General features: G+C 39.4%; 2 pseudogenes; one reads left to right on the top strand and one right to left on the bottom strand.

Annotated features, from left to right (window-relative positions):
• The first annotated feature begins 530 nt into the window (after positions 1–530).
• LOC127413499 (DNA replication complex GINS protein PSF1-like) lies at positions 531–5,490 on the top strand (annotated as a pseudogene).
• Positions 5,491–6,182: 692 nt separating this feature from the next.
• LOC127413503 (ninein-like protein) overlaps positions 6,183–17,572 on the bottom strand; it is a 41,725-nt pseudogene continuing 30,335 nt past the window's right edge.

Here is a 17,572-nt window from a genome sequence, read left to right on the forward strand (position 1 = left end):
ATAACTTTACACAGAAAAGGTTAGTAAGCGATTTTATCACACTAAAATCATATTAACATGTATTTTGTCTTGTAGTTATACTTTTGAAACTGTGAGTATTTTTATTTATTATTTTAAGAAAAGGAGGGGCAAATCAAAATTATTTTTTTGTGGTAATCAATATTGTGCCACAAATGCTGTCGAATGAGCTTAACTGCTGAATAAATTGTTTTGTAAAGTTCATGTTAACTAATACAACTTTATTGTAAATTGTTACCATTATTCTTTTCGTTAAGACAACCCATTGTCAATCCAAACATTTGTAGCATGCAATGTACATCTACAAAATGATTTATTCTGCATTTGCAAAGTGGGGTCAGCAGAACCGTTCTGTCTGTGGTCAGCACTGAAAGTGTCCTATCTGACTATCCGTAGTAAATGTAAGGCTCACGTGATCATAACAACACAATTCTACCGCGAAAATTGCCTTCGATTACACTGGACGTTTGTTAGCGCAGACTGTATCGCTACAATATTAACATTTTTGGCTTTTGAACACATTTATAATGTTATGCGAAAAGGCAGTCGAGCTCATTGGGCGACGGTCAGTTACCCGCGTATAATGTAAGTAAAGCGCTGCACTTTCTACAGTTATCTTACATTGTGCTGTGTAATAGGAAACTGACTCTTTAGTCTGCACTAAGTTACCACACCGATAACGTGGATTTCTTGAACATCTTAATTTAACGCCAGTTTTCTTCATTTCCAGCAGGAAGACGCTATTCGACAAGTTCTGGAGGAGATGAAAGACTCAGTTTGAACACAATCAGAGTGATGTGTAAGTGTACTGTACGTGAACTAATATATTTATGCACTGTGAATTCTAGATAGCAGATCTGTTTGTAAAGATAGATTCAAGTTTTTCTCAGTTTTAATGTCTTTGTTGTGCTTGGTGTCTGAATTGATCTGAATCTTAAAGGAATATTCCAGATTCAATACAAGTTAAGCTCAATCGACAGAATGTGTGGCGTAATGTTGATTACCACAAACATTAATTTCGTCTCGTCTCTACTAAAAAAACAAAATTAAATAAATGATAATAAAAAGCAAAAATCGAGGTTACAGTGAGGCACTTACAATGGAAGTGAATGGGGCCAATGTGTGGAGGGTTTAAACACCCCAATATGAAGCTTATAATTTTATAAAAGCTCTTTCATTAATTCTTCTGTTGAAACTCATGTATTATTTGAGCTGTAAAGTTGTTTAAATCAAAGTTATGGCCATTTTAGGGTTTACAGCGTTACTTCGTCATGGCAATAAAGTTGTAAAATTGGATATAACTTTACACAGAAATGGTTAGTAAGTGATTTTATCACACTAAAATCATGTTTACACACATATCCTTTATGTCTTGTTTCTATACTTTTGAAACAGTGAGTTTATGGATTGGCCCCATTCACTTCCATTGTATGGAAAGTGCCTCACTGTAACCCAGATTTGTGCTTTTTCATTTTTCAGGAGGAACAAGTTATAATAATTTTTTGTGGTAATCAGCATTATGCCACAAGTGCTGTCAACTGAGCTCAACTTGTATTGAACCCAGAGCATTCCTTTAATTGTGCTGCCAATCTGTTGGCAGGTACATTTGTAGTAGTAATCTGAGTTAAGGAAAGGGAATACAAATAAAATAAATATTATGTTATTTTGTATGATTTAATTTATAAAGCATAACCATTATACCCCATATAAAACTGATTTTGTTTTGATTTCTTGAAGGAATAAGGCAAAGTCAGAGGGCAAGAGTGAGCTGATTCCAACCATCAAGTTCCATCAATGCTGCCTGCTGAGGAACCAGCACTGGATTGCTGCATGCATTCCTGTGTACTCAAGTACATTCAAACACAGCCGTTTCCTCTTCTTCCCACCTACGAATTTGTTCTCTCAGATGGGAGTGTACTGCCCACAACCATCAGATTTCATATGTGTGCTGAAGAGGTGAGGATTGATTGAGGAAGAAAAACAAACGTTCATTGTCATGTGTTTCGGTATCTTCAATTCAATAGTATTTAACTGTTGTGTGTAATGTAAATCTGATTTCTAAATTGTATGCAGATGGAGTGGTTTAATCAGTACAAAAAATCTCTGGCACCTTACTGTATATGAGGTCACTTCGGGGATAGGAAGGTTTGGCATAACACAAGATGTGAAGCCTCCTAAGAGTTTATATATTGAGTTGAGTGATCTGCAAACTACATGTGATCCTACAACTAATTTAATGTTAAATAAATGCTCCAGAGCATGTCGAAATCTCTTTTCAGTCTTAGAATCATAAAATATATTTGGGTGAATCTCTCAAAATTGATCAAAATCATGTCCATGAACCACAAAATCAAAAGGAAATGAATATTTTGCTTGTCGAAAATCAAGTATACATGTAGAACCATTTAAATGACATTTAAGCACATTTCCCTTCCAAATCCTCTTTACTGTAATAGGAAACAGTTAAGTATTTATACATCAGGGTAGTATTTGTTGTTCTGCCTTTAATTTTAAATAAAACATTACTGTCATCTTTTTACTAAAGTCCAGAAATTACAGTAATGAGAATTTGTGTTTATTAAAAAAAAAAAAAAAAAAAAAATAGGCTTAAAGGGATAGTTCACCCAAAAATGAAAATTCTCTCATCATTTACTCACCCTTGTGTCATCCCAGATGTGTTTGGCTTTCTTTATTCTGCAGAACACAAATTAAGATTTTTAGAAGAATATTTCAGCTCTGTTGGTCCTCACAATGCAAGTAAATGGTGATCAGAACTTTGAAGCGCCAAAAAGCACATAAAGGCAGCATAAAAGCAATCCATACAACTCCAGTGGTTTAATCCATGACTTCTGAAGTAATCCAATTTATTTTGGATGAGAACAGACCAAAATGTAACCCCCTTTTCACTGTACATCTTGCCATTGCAATCTCTAGGCCCAATCATGATTTCAGTCTCAATTACACTTCCTAGTGCTTGACGCATGTGCAGAGCGATAGATGGCATACCTGCCAACACTCCCGATTTTACTGGGTTTCTCCCGTTTTTCCACCCCTCCTCCCGCTGGTCTCCCGATTTACAATTTCTCTTGATAATCTTACGTTTTTCTGCATCCACACTTTGCTCATGAGAATGTACAATATTAGACCTCCAGGTAGGGTTGCCACCCGTCCTGTAATATGGGATCATCCCATATTTAAATATGAAATATTTTATGAATCAAATCAATACGGGATACAAATTGTCCCGTAAGCTGGTCAGATGGTGTCACGGCGAAATCGTTCATTTAACGTTGATACAAGTTGGACATTTTTCATACAGTAGGCAAGGGGCTGTCTGAAAAAGTCCACAGATTGTGCTGAAACTGTGGATTTTTTAAATTGAAAAACAGAAGTTTCAATGGCAGCCAAAATTTTGGAATAATTTACAAATTTTTCTGTTTCGGAATGAAATTGGTACTTTAATTCACCAAAGTGGCATTCAACTGATCACAAAGTATAGTCAGGACATTACTGATGTAGACCCCATTTCCAGCAGCCATCACTCCAACACCTTATCCTTGAGTAATCATGCTAAATTACTAATTTGGTACTAGAAAATCACTTGCCATTATATCAAACACAGTTGAAAGCTATTTGGTTTGTTAAATGAAGCTTAACCTTGTCTTTGTGTTTGTTTTTGAGTTGCCACAGTATGCAATAGACTGACATGTCTTACGGTCAATATTAGGACAAAAATGGCAAAAAAGAAACAGCTTTCTCTAGAAACTCATCAGTCAATCATTGTTTTGAAGAATGAAGGCTATACAATGCTTGAAATTGCCAAAAAAAAAACTGAAGATTTCATACAAAGGTGTACACTACAGTCTTCAAAGACAAAGGACAACTGGCTCTAACAAGGACTCAAAGAGATGTTGAAGGCCAGATGTACAACTAAACAAGAGGATAAGTACATCAGAGTCTCTAGTTTGAGAAATAGATGCATCACGTGTCCTCAGCTGACAGCTTCATTGAATTCTACCCACTCAACACCAGTTTCATGTACAACAGTAAACAGAAGACTCAGGGGTGCAGGCCTTATGGGAGGAATTGCAAAGAAAAAGCCACTTTTGAAACAGAAAAACAAAGAAAAGATTTAGACTGGGCAAAGAAACACAGACATTGGACAACAGATAAATGTGAAATGTCACCTGAGTATCTGGAAAAACTGACAGCAAGAATGCCAAGGATCTGCAAAGCTGTCATTGCTGCACGTGGAGGACTTTTTGATGAGAACTCTGAAGCAGTTTAAGAAGTTCTGAATTTTTATTTATTTTTTTCATATTGTAATAGTAATTTTTCATGTTAATAATGTCCTGACTATACATTGTGATCAGTTGAATGCCACTTTGGTGAATAAAAGTACCAATTTCTTTCCATTAGAGCAAAATCTGTACATTATTCCAAACTTCTGGCTGCTAGTGTAAATGTCCAATCACAGATCCAACAATGTAGGAATAGAATCACTGAGTCATAAAGTCAAGAAGTACAGGTGAAGTGAAAAAAATTATTAAAATCAATAAAAAAAATTAAAAATAAAAATACATGTAAACAAACACATGCACATAAATAAAATAAAGATGATAGATCAAAGAATTATATTTTTTATAAGTCACAGGTCTGGAAAGTTTTCTCGCATATAAGGTATACACTTTTTTTTTTTTATTAATAACTCAAACATTTATTGCTAAAACTGTGAAGGATGTGGTTAGGGACCACCTGAATACATGGTGCATTTCTTGGTATTGTTCATCTTCAATAATAGTATCACTGACCGGTTCTGCTGCTCCCTATATGCATATTACACAGCCTGCATAGGTACTCCTTATGGGGGCACCAGAAACTCCATCAGCTGCCGCTTGTCGCACGTACAAAAATCTTTGTGTTCTAAAGAAGTCATACACATCTGAAATGGCATGAGGGTGAGTAAATGAGAGAATTTTTTTTTTTTTGGGTGAAAAATTCCTTTAATTTTTCTTAATGCAAAGTTTAATTTGATAATTTATTTCCCTTTTATTTTTGACTGAAAATTTGATGCTTCTGTGAGATTCAACCATTTAGCATAGTTAAATATGGGAACATACGACTGATGTTGCTTTTTTTCTCCCTTGTTTAGGTGCACTGTCTAAAAGACCATGGAGAATTTGAAATGGATGATGGCTATTTTTCTTCAGCAAAATAAGTGCCAGGTAATTCTATTCTTAACAGCATGTATAAATTAGCCTACACGGAATGTTTTGTATGCAGCTAAACACATTCTACCCTTTATTTCTTCTCTTCTTCACAGCACTTTTTGCCCAGATGGAAATGTGAGCAGCTTATTCAGCAGGGTGTATTAGAGCATGTCATCTAAGAAAAAGATGTACATGAGTCCAGTTTATTTTTCTTCAAATGATCAATTTAGATGTAATTATTTGATTACTCAATCAGTACGCATACAGAGAGCAATGCTTGTGTACACAGGTAAAATTTTACTCATTCATTACAGTAATTAGTGGATATATCTCATGCATTTTCAACTCAGTGGTATCACGTTTTTCTCCCACCAATTAGCCAGCTCTTATGTACAAAAGAGAAAACTCTTGCAACTCATATCAAAGTGGACATTAGTGCAGCATGATTGAAAATGTGCAATTTCAAGAGACCATTTGTATCAAAACTGTACATTGTATGAATACTGTGCTTTTGGTTATCTCACACCTAATCAGGCATTAAAACTTAAAGAATGCTTCTGTTTTTTCTTAACAGCCTGACTTGATCCAACAGTTAACACTTGCAGTTTATATCTTACATCACAGTAAACAAAGAACAAATGGAATTTGTAATGTTGCAATATGTTCTGTCCTTGACAATCAACCCTACTCATACTGCAAAGATCTTGTTCGCTAGTATTCATTTAACTCTACAAAAGGACAAATTTTAAAGTTGTTCCAAGTTTTAAGGTCTTTTCACTGTTGAAAGTAAAACATGATGTTACAGTACATGTAAGACTTGCATTATTTGTGCCTTCCATTTAACACTAGGATAGCTTCCTGCTTTTACAAAAATTATTTCACACCAAAACACAAGTGCACTAGGGTTGGACTTTGCAGTCCAGTGCAACAGGTAAAGGCTTGTAATGAAGGGAAACAGTTCTTAAGCAGTGAGGGACGCTGGGGCAATTTTACGTAGCAGTTTATTAAGGGAAATCACTTTCTCCTCTAGGAGGAAGGATTTCTTCTCTGCACTTTTCTGCCTTTGCTCGGTCACCTGTAGCGCCTTTATGAGCTGGGAGTTCTCCACATAGAGGTCTTTCAGCAGTAGATCTGACTTGGCATTTTTGGCCAGCTATTGGGAAGATAAAATAGATCAAGTAATAGTGGTTAGATTGTGTCATAGTACTATACAAAATTAAAGGCTTTGGTTGAAAGAGTATAGTAACATACTAGCCATAACATTAAAACCACTTGCCTAATATTGTGTAGGTCCCCCTCGTGCTGCCAAAACAGCACCAACCTGTAGATCAGAATAGCATTCTGAGATGATATTCTTCTCACCACAATTGTACAGAGTGGTTATCCGAGTTACCCTAGACTTTGTCAGTTCAAACCAGTCTGGCCATTCTTTGTTGACCTCTCTCATCAACAAGACATTTCCATCCACAGAACTGCCTACTCACAGGATGTTTTTTTGTTTTTGGCACCATTCTGAGTAAATTCTACTGACCGTTGCATGTGAAAATCCCAGAAGATCAGCAGTTACAGAAATACTCAAACCAGCCCGTCTGGCACCAGCAATCATCCATGTGATTACAGGTGCATCTCAATAAATTAGAATGTCATGGAAAAGTTCATTTCAGTAATTCAACTCAAATTGTGAAACTCGTGAATTAAATAAATTCAGTGCACACAGACTGAAGTAGTTTAAGTCTTTGGTTCTTTTAATTGTGATGATTTTGGCTCACATTTAACAAAAACCCACCAATTCACTCTCAAAAAATTAGAATACATCATAAGACCAATAAAAAAAAAACATTTTTAGTGAATTGTTGGCCTTCTGGAAAGTATGTTCATTTACTGTACATGTACTCAATACTTGGTAGGGGCTCCTTTTGCTTTAATTACTGCCTCAATTCGGCGTGGCATGGAGGTGATCAGTTTGTGGCACTGCTGAGGTGGTATGGAAGCCCAGGTTTCTTTGACAGTGGCCTTCAGCTCATCTGCATTTTTTGGTCTCTTGTTTCTCATTTTCCTCTTGACAATACCCCATAGATTCTCTATGGGGTTCAGGTCTGGGGAGTTTGCTGGCCAGTCAAGCACACCAACACCATGGTCATTTAACCAACTTTTGGTGCTTTTGGCAGTGTGGGCAGGTGCCAAATCCTGCTGGAAAATGAAATCAGCATCTTTAAAAAGCTGGTCAGCAGAAGGAAGCATGAAGTGCTCCAAAATTTCTTGGTAAACAGGTGCAGTGACTTTGGTTTTCAAAAAACACAATGGACCAACACCAGCAGATGACATTGCACCCCAAATCATCACAGACTGTGGAAACTTAACACTGGACTTCAAGCAACTTGGGCTATGAGCTTCTCCACCCTTCCTCCAGACTCTAGGACCTTGGTTTCAAAATGAAATACAAAACTTGCTCTCATCTGAAAAGAGGACTTTGGACCACTTGGCAACAGTCCAATTCTTCTTCTCCTTAGCCCAGGTAAGACGCCTCTGACATTGTCTGTGGTTCAGGAGTGGCTTAACAAGAGGAATACGACAACTGTAGCCAAATTCCTTGACACGTCTGTGTGTGGTGGCTCTTGATGCCTTGACCCCAGCCTCAGTCCATTCCTTGTGAAGTTCACCCAAATTCTTGAATCGATTTTGCTTGACAATCCTCATAAGGCTGCGGTTCTCTCGGTTGGTTGTGCATCTTTTTCTTCCACACTTTTTCCTTCCACTCAACTTTGTTAACATGCTTGGATACAGCACTCTGAACAGCCAGCTTCTTTGGCAATTAATGTTTGTGGCTTACCCTCCTTGTGAAGGGTGTCAATGATTGTCTTCTGGACAACTGTCAGATCAGCAGTCTTCCCCATGATTGTGTAGCCTAGTGAACCAAACTGAGAGACCATTTTGAAGGCTCAGGAAACCTTTGCAGGTGTTTTGAGTTGATTAGCTGATTGGCATGTCACCATATTCTAATTTTTTGAGATAGTGAATTGGTGGGTTTTTGTTAAATGTGAGCCAAAATCACCACAATTAAAAGAACCAAAGACTTAAACTACTTCAGTCTGTGTGCACTGAATTTATTTAATACACGAGTTTCACAATTTGAGTTGAATTACTGAAATAAATGAACTTGTCCACGACATTCTAATTTATTGAGATGCACCTGTATATAATCAGCCAATCGTGTGGCAGCAGTGCAGTTTATAAAATCATGCAGATACGGGTCAGGAGCCAAGTTAATGTTCACATCAACCATCAGAATGGGGGAAAAACATGATCTCAGTGATTTGGACCATGTCATTATTGTTGGTGCAAGACAGGCTGGTCTGAGTATTTCTGTAACTGCTGATCTCCTGGGATTTTCACACTCAGTCTCTAGAAGTTACTCAGAATGGTTCCAAGAGGTCAACAGAGAATGGCCAGACTGGTTTGAATTGACAAAGTCTATGGTAACTCATAACCGCTCTGTACAATTGTGGGGAGAAGAATAGCATCTTAGATGCTATTCTGAGATGTGGGTTGGCGCTGTTTTGGCAGCACGAGGGGGACCTTCACAATATTAGGCAGGTGGTTTTAATATTGTGGCTGATCGGTGTATATAGTATTTCCTGCACGCAAGGAACACCTGGATGCCCTACTACATTTGGCAAAATGTGCAGTATACAAAGCACATGTGTATAGAGCACAATGGTCTGGTTTTAGAAGTAAAATTCCGTTAATTGCTACGGAGACATAGCGCATGGAGGCTTCACGCCATCCACCGCGGCAACCACGCTCAACTCACCACGCACCCCACCGAGAACGAACCACATAGCGACCATGAGGAGGTTACCCCATGTGACTCTACCCTCCCTAGCAACTGGGCCAATTTGGTTGCTTAGGAGATCTGGCTGGAGTCACTCAGCACGCCCTGGGATTCGAGCTAGCAAACTCCAGGGGTGGTAGCCAGCAGCTTTTACCACTGAGCTACCCAGGACCCCTGATTTTTTTATTTTATTTAGAAAGCTTTATACATTGTATACTACACAGTATTAGGCAAGTAGTAAGGTGGTATCCTGTTCCGAACATAGCCTCACTTTCTCAATTTGGTTGCAACTCCATGTTTAAGAATACCTGTTCTTTTAGCTGGTTGACTTTGTCCTGTAGCATCATACGGGTGTTTTTCAACTTGGCTTCAACCACACTGATGTGCTCCTGCATGCTCCCCATCAATGTCTCGTACTGCTCCTGTTTTTTTTGTTTTGATTTTTTTAAAATGTTAACCCATGAAATATTTGATCAAGTAGAAAATAAAAAAGATCCAATGCTAAAATGTGTCATAAGCCCTTGCATGCATTGCTTTGTCCACTTCCTGTTATATGGCCCAAAGATTTTAAATGTGATGTTTAGCAAGTCTACCTGCTGAAGGCCCATCTGAATATTGGCTTGCTTGGCATGAGATCGAAGCAGATCTTCTACATCTTGCGTCCTGCGCTGCTGCTCGGCCAGTTGAGTTTGCAGGTGGGCCAGGTGCTCCCGGGTGCCAGACCCCACCTGTTCTCGCAGCTCGTGCACCTCACGTGTATGCTGAGCCTGGATCAGTGACAGAGCGCTGTCTGCCCTTAGTGTCTGAACCACGAAATGCAACACAAAAAGGTAGGCCAAACCTCTTAGTTATTGGCTAGTTTAAATTGTTTACACAGATTAATGGATCACATGCAGTGAAAACATGTTTTGATCAGAACTGCCTTTTGACACACGATTCTCCAAACCTGTTCGATTGCCTCTTGATTAGCACTCTCTAGCTCTGCCTGTTTGTTCCTCAAAATGTGGCACTCATGTACCAGCCTCTGAAGTTCCAGCTCTTGAGTCTGCAGCTGAGCCACCTATGAATAAAATCCAAGTTTACATGAATTAAGGCTTGAATAATAAAGTCTAATATTGCTTTTGCAAAAAAAAAAAGAAAAAAAAAAGCATTAATGTCCTCCTGACTAACCTTGTTAAGAAGCTCCTCGTTCTGTACTCGCAAGCTCTTGCACTCTCTCTGTAGAACACTGACTGCTGTCTCCTCCTGAAGCCTGTGGGTCTGATGTAACTGGTCTCTCTCTTTACGCAGCTGATTCATGCCGTCTTCAATCTCCTGGACCTGGGTTTATGCACCAATATTCATTAACTGCTTTCAATGAATGATTTCAAAGAAACAAGTAAATAATTATGTAAAAAGAACTACCTTGTTCTGAGATTGTTGCAGCATCTTTTTATGTGTAGCTATCTCCTTGGTGTGAAAATCCTTTTCTTGACACATAGTCAAGAGCTGGGAGTTGAGCTGTGCTATTTGGGTTTCAGAGTTGCGGAGAGATTCCTGAAGCTTTTCCAACTACAATAAGAGCAGATTGTGTTTTAGCATAAAAATATGTCCAGTAGATCCACTTGCAGAAAAGTGCGCCATTAAAGAAACTTCAGCATCTCACCTTCTGGTCTCTATCTGCTATATCCTTCAACAAGTCATCCTTGTCTTGCTCTAAAGTTTGGTTTTTCAGAGTCTTACTAGTCAGTGCAGACTCAACTACTGTGAAATGCTGGAGCTAAAATAAAAATAACAGCAGTTTCAGTAATTCAGTAACCGTCAAACTACACTGCAAAACTAATTTTTATACAGATATATATATTATATATACACACACACACAGTATGTATACAGTATATATACACCGATCAGCCACAACCTTAAAACCACCTGCCTAATATTGTGTAGGTCCCTCTCATGCCACCAAAACAGCACCAGCTCCACCATATTCTTCTCAACACAATTGTACAGAGCGGTATCCGAGTTACTGTAGACTTTGTCAGTTCAAATTCTATTCTAAAATGCGGGTTGGCGCCGTTTTGGGAGCACGAGGGGGACCTAAACAATATTAGGCTGATGGTTTTAATGTTGTGGCTGATCAGTGTATATGTAACCATACCTTCTCTTTGGCATTTTTAAGTTCCCTCTCTAGAAGCTCACTTTCTTTCTGCCATTGTTCCTGGAGCTGTAGTGTCTCACTCTCCCCCTTCTGTAGAGTTTCCTGCAGCTGTCTGTGAGAGGCAGCTGCATTATCGTTCTCCTGACACACCTGTGTTAGCCTGTCAGTCAGCGTATGGAGCGCTCTTTCATCATTACAGAGCCGGGAGCTCAGTTCAGCGTTCTCGCTACTAAGCTTCAGGTTTCTTGCACTGAGATCAAGGATCTCTTCTCGACATTTGGAATTCTATTTTGAAAGAAAAATTGATAAGGAACAGGAAGTAGTAACTGGGCAATTCTCACGATTGACACACATACACACACCCCCTATTTTACTCAAATCAAAAAGGAAATTTTTTATATAAAATTTTTTATATATATATATATATATAAAAAATGTAAGCCTATTTTTGGGGCCATTAGGGCCAATTTTTTCCATGACAGTTATGCATATTTTACCCCCCCCATTCTGCTTCCCGCAATGCGTAAAACATGGTCAGTATTATAATTTTTAAAACCACAATGTGATTTTTTTTTTTTTTCTTCAATGTCTTTATTTTCAGTACACGAGCACATTTTAGCCCCCATTTCTCATTACTGTAAAACGTCATGGACGATTTAAAATCTGCAAAAATGAAAGGCAGTACCAAGTGAGTTCTACTATGATGTATAATTACTTTATTTAATAAAATCAATTAATACATAGTAAAACTCACTAGGTACTGCCTTTCATTTTTGCAGATTTTAAATGTAAAAATCTTTTTACTGTAAAATTGTAATAATGCTTTATATAGCTCCTTTCTAAAACCCAAGGTCACTTTACAGAATCAATCACAAGTAATCAAACACAGACAAAACAAATGCTTACAGTAATGAGAATCATCATTGAAAACAATGGGCATAGTAAAATGTCCAGATGTTTTACAGTATTGAGAAATGGGGGGCTAAAATGTGCTCAAGTGTACTGAAAATAATGACATATGGAGAAACCCCCCCGCCCCCCCCCACACACACACACTCTGATGAGCCAAAACATTAGCCGCTTTTCCACCATCAAGCTGAACGGTAATAGCATTTCCGCTTGAGCATGGTTTGGCACGGCACGATTATAAAACATTCTTGGCCCGGAATTCTTAGCACGGTTAGCTAACTACTCAACCGTGCTAGTAGAATGGCTTTAGTATGTGGCAACTCGTTTAGTGTTTCTTCAAGAATTTATTATGATAGTTTAACTAGTATTGTAAACTACATTTATTTACACACCATTTTCGTCAGGGAAGTACATTACCAGCTCATTTAAACTCAAAATACATCAATACATTCTAATTCATTATTTTCATTTAATACTTATATAATATTTTGTCAATAAATATCCTTTTTAGCTAGTCTGGGAACTTTTACCTTTCTGCATGTTCATGTCCGGTGGTAAACACAAGCCCTCAGAAAATTATGGTAAACCTCGCGCCTGTTTCTCATTCCTTGCCTTTTTGCGACATGGTGTCTTTGCTGTTTTTAAGCAAAGCAAGGGTAAAAAGCAGTCCTAAAAACTGGAATATGCGATCATCCAATGTTTACCATCGGTAAAAGATGGACCTGTTACATACCACAGTGGAAAAAGAAACCTTAACCACACCAGCTGGCCCGGAACGGTGCGGTTTTGCAATGAGAACTGTTCGGCCCAATGGTGGAAAAGCGGCAATTATGACCACCTGCCTAATATGCTGTTGGTCCTCTGAATGCTGCCAAAACAGCACCAACCTGCCGAGGCATGGTCTCTACAGGTCCCCTGAAGGTGTCCTGTGGTATCTGGCACCAAGACATTAGCAGTAGATCCTTCAAGTCCTGCAAGTTGCGAGGTGGATCTGCCTTGGATTGGACTTGTTGGTCCAGCACATCCCATGGATGCTCAACTGGATTGAGATCTGGGGAATTTGGAGGCCAGGGCAACACGAACTCTTCGTCATGTTCCTCAAACCAATCCAAACAATGTGTGCAGTGTGGCAGAGTGCAATATCCTGCTGAAAGAGGCCACTACCATCAGGAAATACCATTGCTATGAAGGGGTGTACCTGATCTGCAACGATGTTTAGGTAGGTGGCACATATCAAATTGACGTCCACATGAATAGCCGGACCCAGAATTTCCCAGCAGAACATTGTCCAGAGCATCACACTCCCTCTACCGGCTTGTTGTCTTCCCACAGTGCATCCTTGTGCCATCACTTCCCCAGGTAAATGGCACACACGTACATGGCCATCCACGTGATGTAACAGAAAACAGGACTCATCAAACCAGGTGACCTTCTTCCACTGCTCCAAGGTCCAGTTCCAATGTTCGAATGCCCATTGTAGGAGCTTTCGATGGTGGACAGGGGTCATCATGGGCACTCTGACCAGTCTGCGGCTACGCAGCAGGGTGCAATGCACTGTGTGTTGTAACACATTCCTCCCGTAACCAAATTAAAATTCAGTGTCTTGTGCCACAGTAGACCTTGTCGATTCAGACCAGATGGGATGACCTTCGTTGCCCACGCATCGATGAACCTTGGGTGCCCAACACCCTGTCGCCGGTTTTGCCTCCTCAGACTAGTTGTTAGGAGATGATCAACGTCATTCGCTTCACCTGTGAGTGGTCAATGTTTTGGCTTAGTGTGTGTGTGTACAGGTTTCACTATATTTGTGAGTGCCAAATGTCCTCACTAATGTGGAGAAACTTGTTGAAAACCCACAAATGAGGACATTTGAGGTGGTCCTCACTAGCAGAAAAAGGCCCATAAATCAGCCAAATCATGTTTAGCTTTAAATCTACTAATGTGCACAGGTTTCTGTGAGGGTTAGGTTTATGGGTAGGGTTAGGGGATAGAAAATATCAGTAGCCTGCTATGAAATCAATGGAAGTCTATGAGATGTCCTCACTTATATAGTGAAACAAACCTGTGTGTGTGCACGTGTGTTCTAAAATGTAGGCTTCATTTGAGTTTAAATATGCCCAGGACACTTCCTTGACAGGTTTCGTGAGAATAACACAATTAAGAGGTGTCAAAGGTCCTTGCAACATCCTCGATCCACACTATTAAAATATCTAAAACCCAAGCACTTTATTGTTCCCATCTTGCCTCTTTGTGAAGCCTTTCCTCCTCTTCTCGATGCTTCATATAATCACTCTCCATCTCCTCAAGTGTTCTTCTGCAAATATGCAGTGAAATTAAATGGCAAAACTAGAAGGCTGCATGTCGCAAGATACATGGTAAGTGAAAATGTGATGATTTCATTACCTCTTTTTGTTCACCTCCACTTCAAGCAACTTGAAATCCTGCTGCAAGATGGCAAGCCGATCTTTCAGTGCACAATTTTCAGAGCTGACCTCAACAAGTTTTGCCCTAGAATCGAGAACCAAAGAAGTCAGTTCTCCAAAACAATATTTCAATCGTCTGCTTAATTTTAAGTATAGTTTCAGGAACAATGACAGTTTATGTTTCAAGATCTTTCGACAAACATTCAAATTCAAAATCACAGTGGCAAGAGTACGATGGCAAACAAAACATTAAATATGTCAAATGAATAGGATGCAAGAACACACTTTCAATCAGAATACGTTACTGTTATTCATAGTGAGTTTTGAATCATGCATGTCAGTGATGAATTTCATTCAGTTAATGAGATGCAGCATGAGGCCTGAAAAAAAAAAAAAATCAAGGCACATGTCTGTGGTTAATGAAATCACATTCTGTGACTAACTTTCCTGGACAAACAAGTAGTGGGTGATGACATTGCCTTTAAGGCAATCAACTCTTGGCTTCCATATGGGGGAAATTAAATTTCAATCAATGCAGCAACGGTTAGTCTTTTTGGTCTGTGGCGACAGTCACCTACCAGCCAGAGAACCACAAACCTGTGGGGATTGGCTGGGTCCATCTCCAGTTCTAAAGCCAAGACAAACACCTCCTTATCAAGGTGTTCTTTAAATTGTATTTTCTCACTTTCAAATGTCTCCATCTGCTGAAGGTCTGCTTGGGAGTCCATTAGTGATTGCTGTAACTGGTTATTGGTATTGTCAGCCTCTTCCCTCAGAGAGCACAGCTCTCTTCCTTTGTCCTCCAATTGGTTGGTCAAAAGCTGAACCTGACTCGAGTTCACTGTTTTTAAACGGGTTCATCCTTAGCCGAACATTGTTCCAGAGCAAATCCATCTCTTCGGCTTTGGCTTCAAGCTGACAGTTGAGTTCTAACATTTGGTGGTCTTTGTTTTGCAGTTCCAGTGCAAGTTTATCAATGTTCTCTTTGACTATAAATGACTCGGCCTCCATTTCAATGATCTGAGATGACAGCTGTTCTGCAAGTTGCCGGTAACTGGAGTTCTCTAGTTCGAGGTGCCTCATCTCTTCTTGCTCCGAGTTCAGAAGGGTTTGAGCTGTGTAACCTTACCTTGCACTATACAAAGGGAGCATTGAAGGTTTTGTTCCATCATGTGCATTTTCTCTGAGAGACTATTGACCTGCATTTGTAGCTGGTTGAGAACACTGCATTGACCCGAGCTCCTCTACAAGTCGGTCTCTCTCCATCTCCTCAGCTTTTAGCTCAAAAGCCTGTCTCGAAAGGTCTTCATCTCGGTTTTTCAATGCCTCGTGTATTTGACAAGTTTTCTCGAAGCTTTTACAGTTTTTTTGCCTTGTTCCCTCAGCTGTTTGCTGTTCAACAAATACATTGGATAGATGACTACTACTGCCCTGCATCATTTCAATCTCCTTCTGCCAAGTCCCTGATTCAGTGCTCAGGTTCTCAAACTCTTTCGTCAACTGGGAAATTTGATCAAGAAGCCCCTGTTCTTTCTCTTTTTCCTGTACAAGTTTCTCCTCTAGCTGGGATAACTTATCCTGGACACTTTTCACAGTATCCCTCTCCATTTGCTCCTTTTGATTTAGAAGCTCTTGCCTCCTTTCTTGTTCAACTTTAAGCTTTTGCTCCACCTGAGACAGTTTATTGCCAAGCTTTTGTTCCTTCTCATTTCTAGGTTCCATTTCTTTTTCTCTGGCATGCAGCTCTGAAGTCAAATGCTGGATGAGGGCATCTTGGGCTTTCATGGAGACAGTGTTGTCTTCCAGCTGATCTTCTAGCTGTTTTTGTTGGATGAGCAACTCCTCCTCAGCCGTGGATGCAAGAGCAGCTTGATCTTCCATCAATTGGATGTGTTCTCTCAGCTGCCTGACCTCCTCTGGATGGTCATCCTCCGTTTTTTTCTTTTCCTGTGCCACCCTATGGCAGATTGGAGCCGGTTCCTCATCCCAACGCTCGGTGGTGAGGGGATGCTCCCTGTTCAAGCTCCTGTACTCGTGACTCCCATGCACCAACTTCTGTGATGCTGCTCAGACTGCTCCTTCAGCTGGTGCAGCAGGCTACACTGAGCCTCACTGTGCTCTGCCTTCTCCCTGGGACACAGCAACATGCTGACATTTCTATGACTTAATTTCCCATGGGGAAAAAAATCTAGTTTTAGCATACAGGCATGTTGGTTAAGAGAAAGAACATACAATTAAACATAAGGTTCATCAAATCAGGTGCAATGCAGGATTTGTACACGGGTCACTGTCCTAGTGATAATGGTGAGATCCATATCAAGAGTACAGTATTACAGTATTCCTTCATTGAGAACGCACATAAAATTGTAAGTGGATGAATCTCACAAAACCTGTCCAGAACGGTCATACAGGTCATTAACCCCCCTCCCCCACCCCCTATTTTTAAGACCAATATTTTTGCACTGTGCAAAAAAAAAAAAAAGTGCATTTCCAACCTCAATTCTTATTACTGTAATGTGTCTGAAATTTTTGTATGCGTTTTCTGGATGAGTTGTTTTGCAATTCTTTATACTCAATGACAGTTACTGTCATTTACTGTTACTGAAATTAGTAATTTTTATGTTAATGAGAATGAGACTAATATTACAATGCAAAAAAAAAATCAAAATTGGTCCTAAAACTGGCTTGATTTAATTTGTTTTCCTTCTTTTGATTGTGGGGTGAAATCGTACCCTGGATGTGTTTTGATTCACCCAAATAGAAACTATATTTCTTAAATTTCTTCACAGATAACACCGTTTCTGCATTATATTCCATCATGAGATTGAATAAGAGTCTGAAGGACTGCGTCTTAGCATTTACACATACCACTCAGCTTCTTACAAGGTAGCTTTGTCCGCCATCTAATATGGAATACTCTTACTGGTGCATCAAGACCTAGATTATTACCCTATTTGTCTAATCTGAAGTAGATAAGCTGTACTTCTGTACCTCTAACTTCCCTGATCTTAACCCGATATTTCCGAGATCCTGAAAATGT

This window comes from Myxocyprinus asiaticus, chromosome 23, assembly GCF_019703515.2.
Source record: "Myxocyprinus asiaticus isolate MX2 ecotype Aquarium Trade chromosome 23, UBuf_Myxa_2, whole genome shotgun sequence".
Taxonomy (NCBI): domain Eukaryota; kingdom Metazoa; phylum Chordata; class Actinopteri; order Cypriniformes; family Catostomidae; genus Myxocyprinus; species Myxocyprinus asiaticus.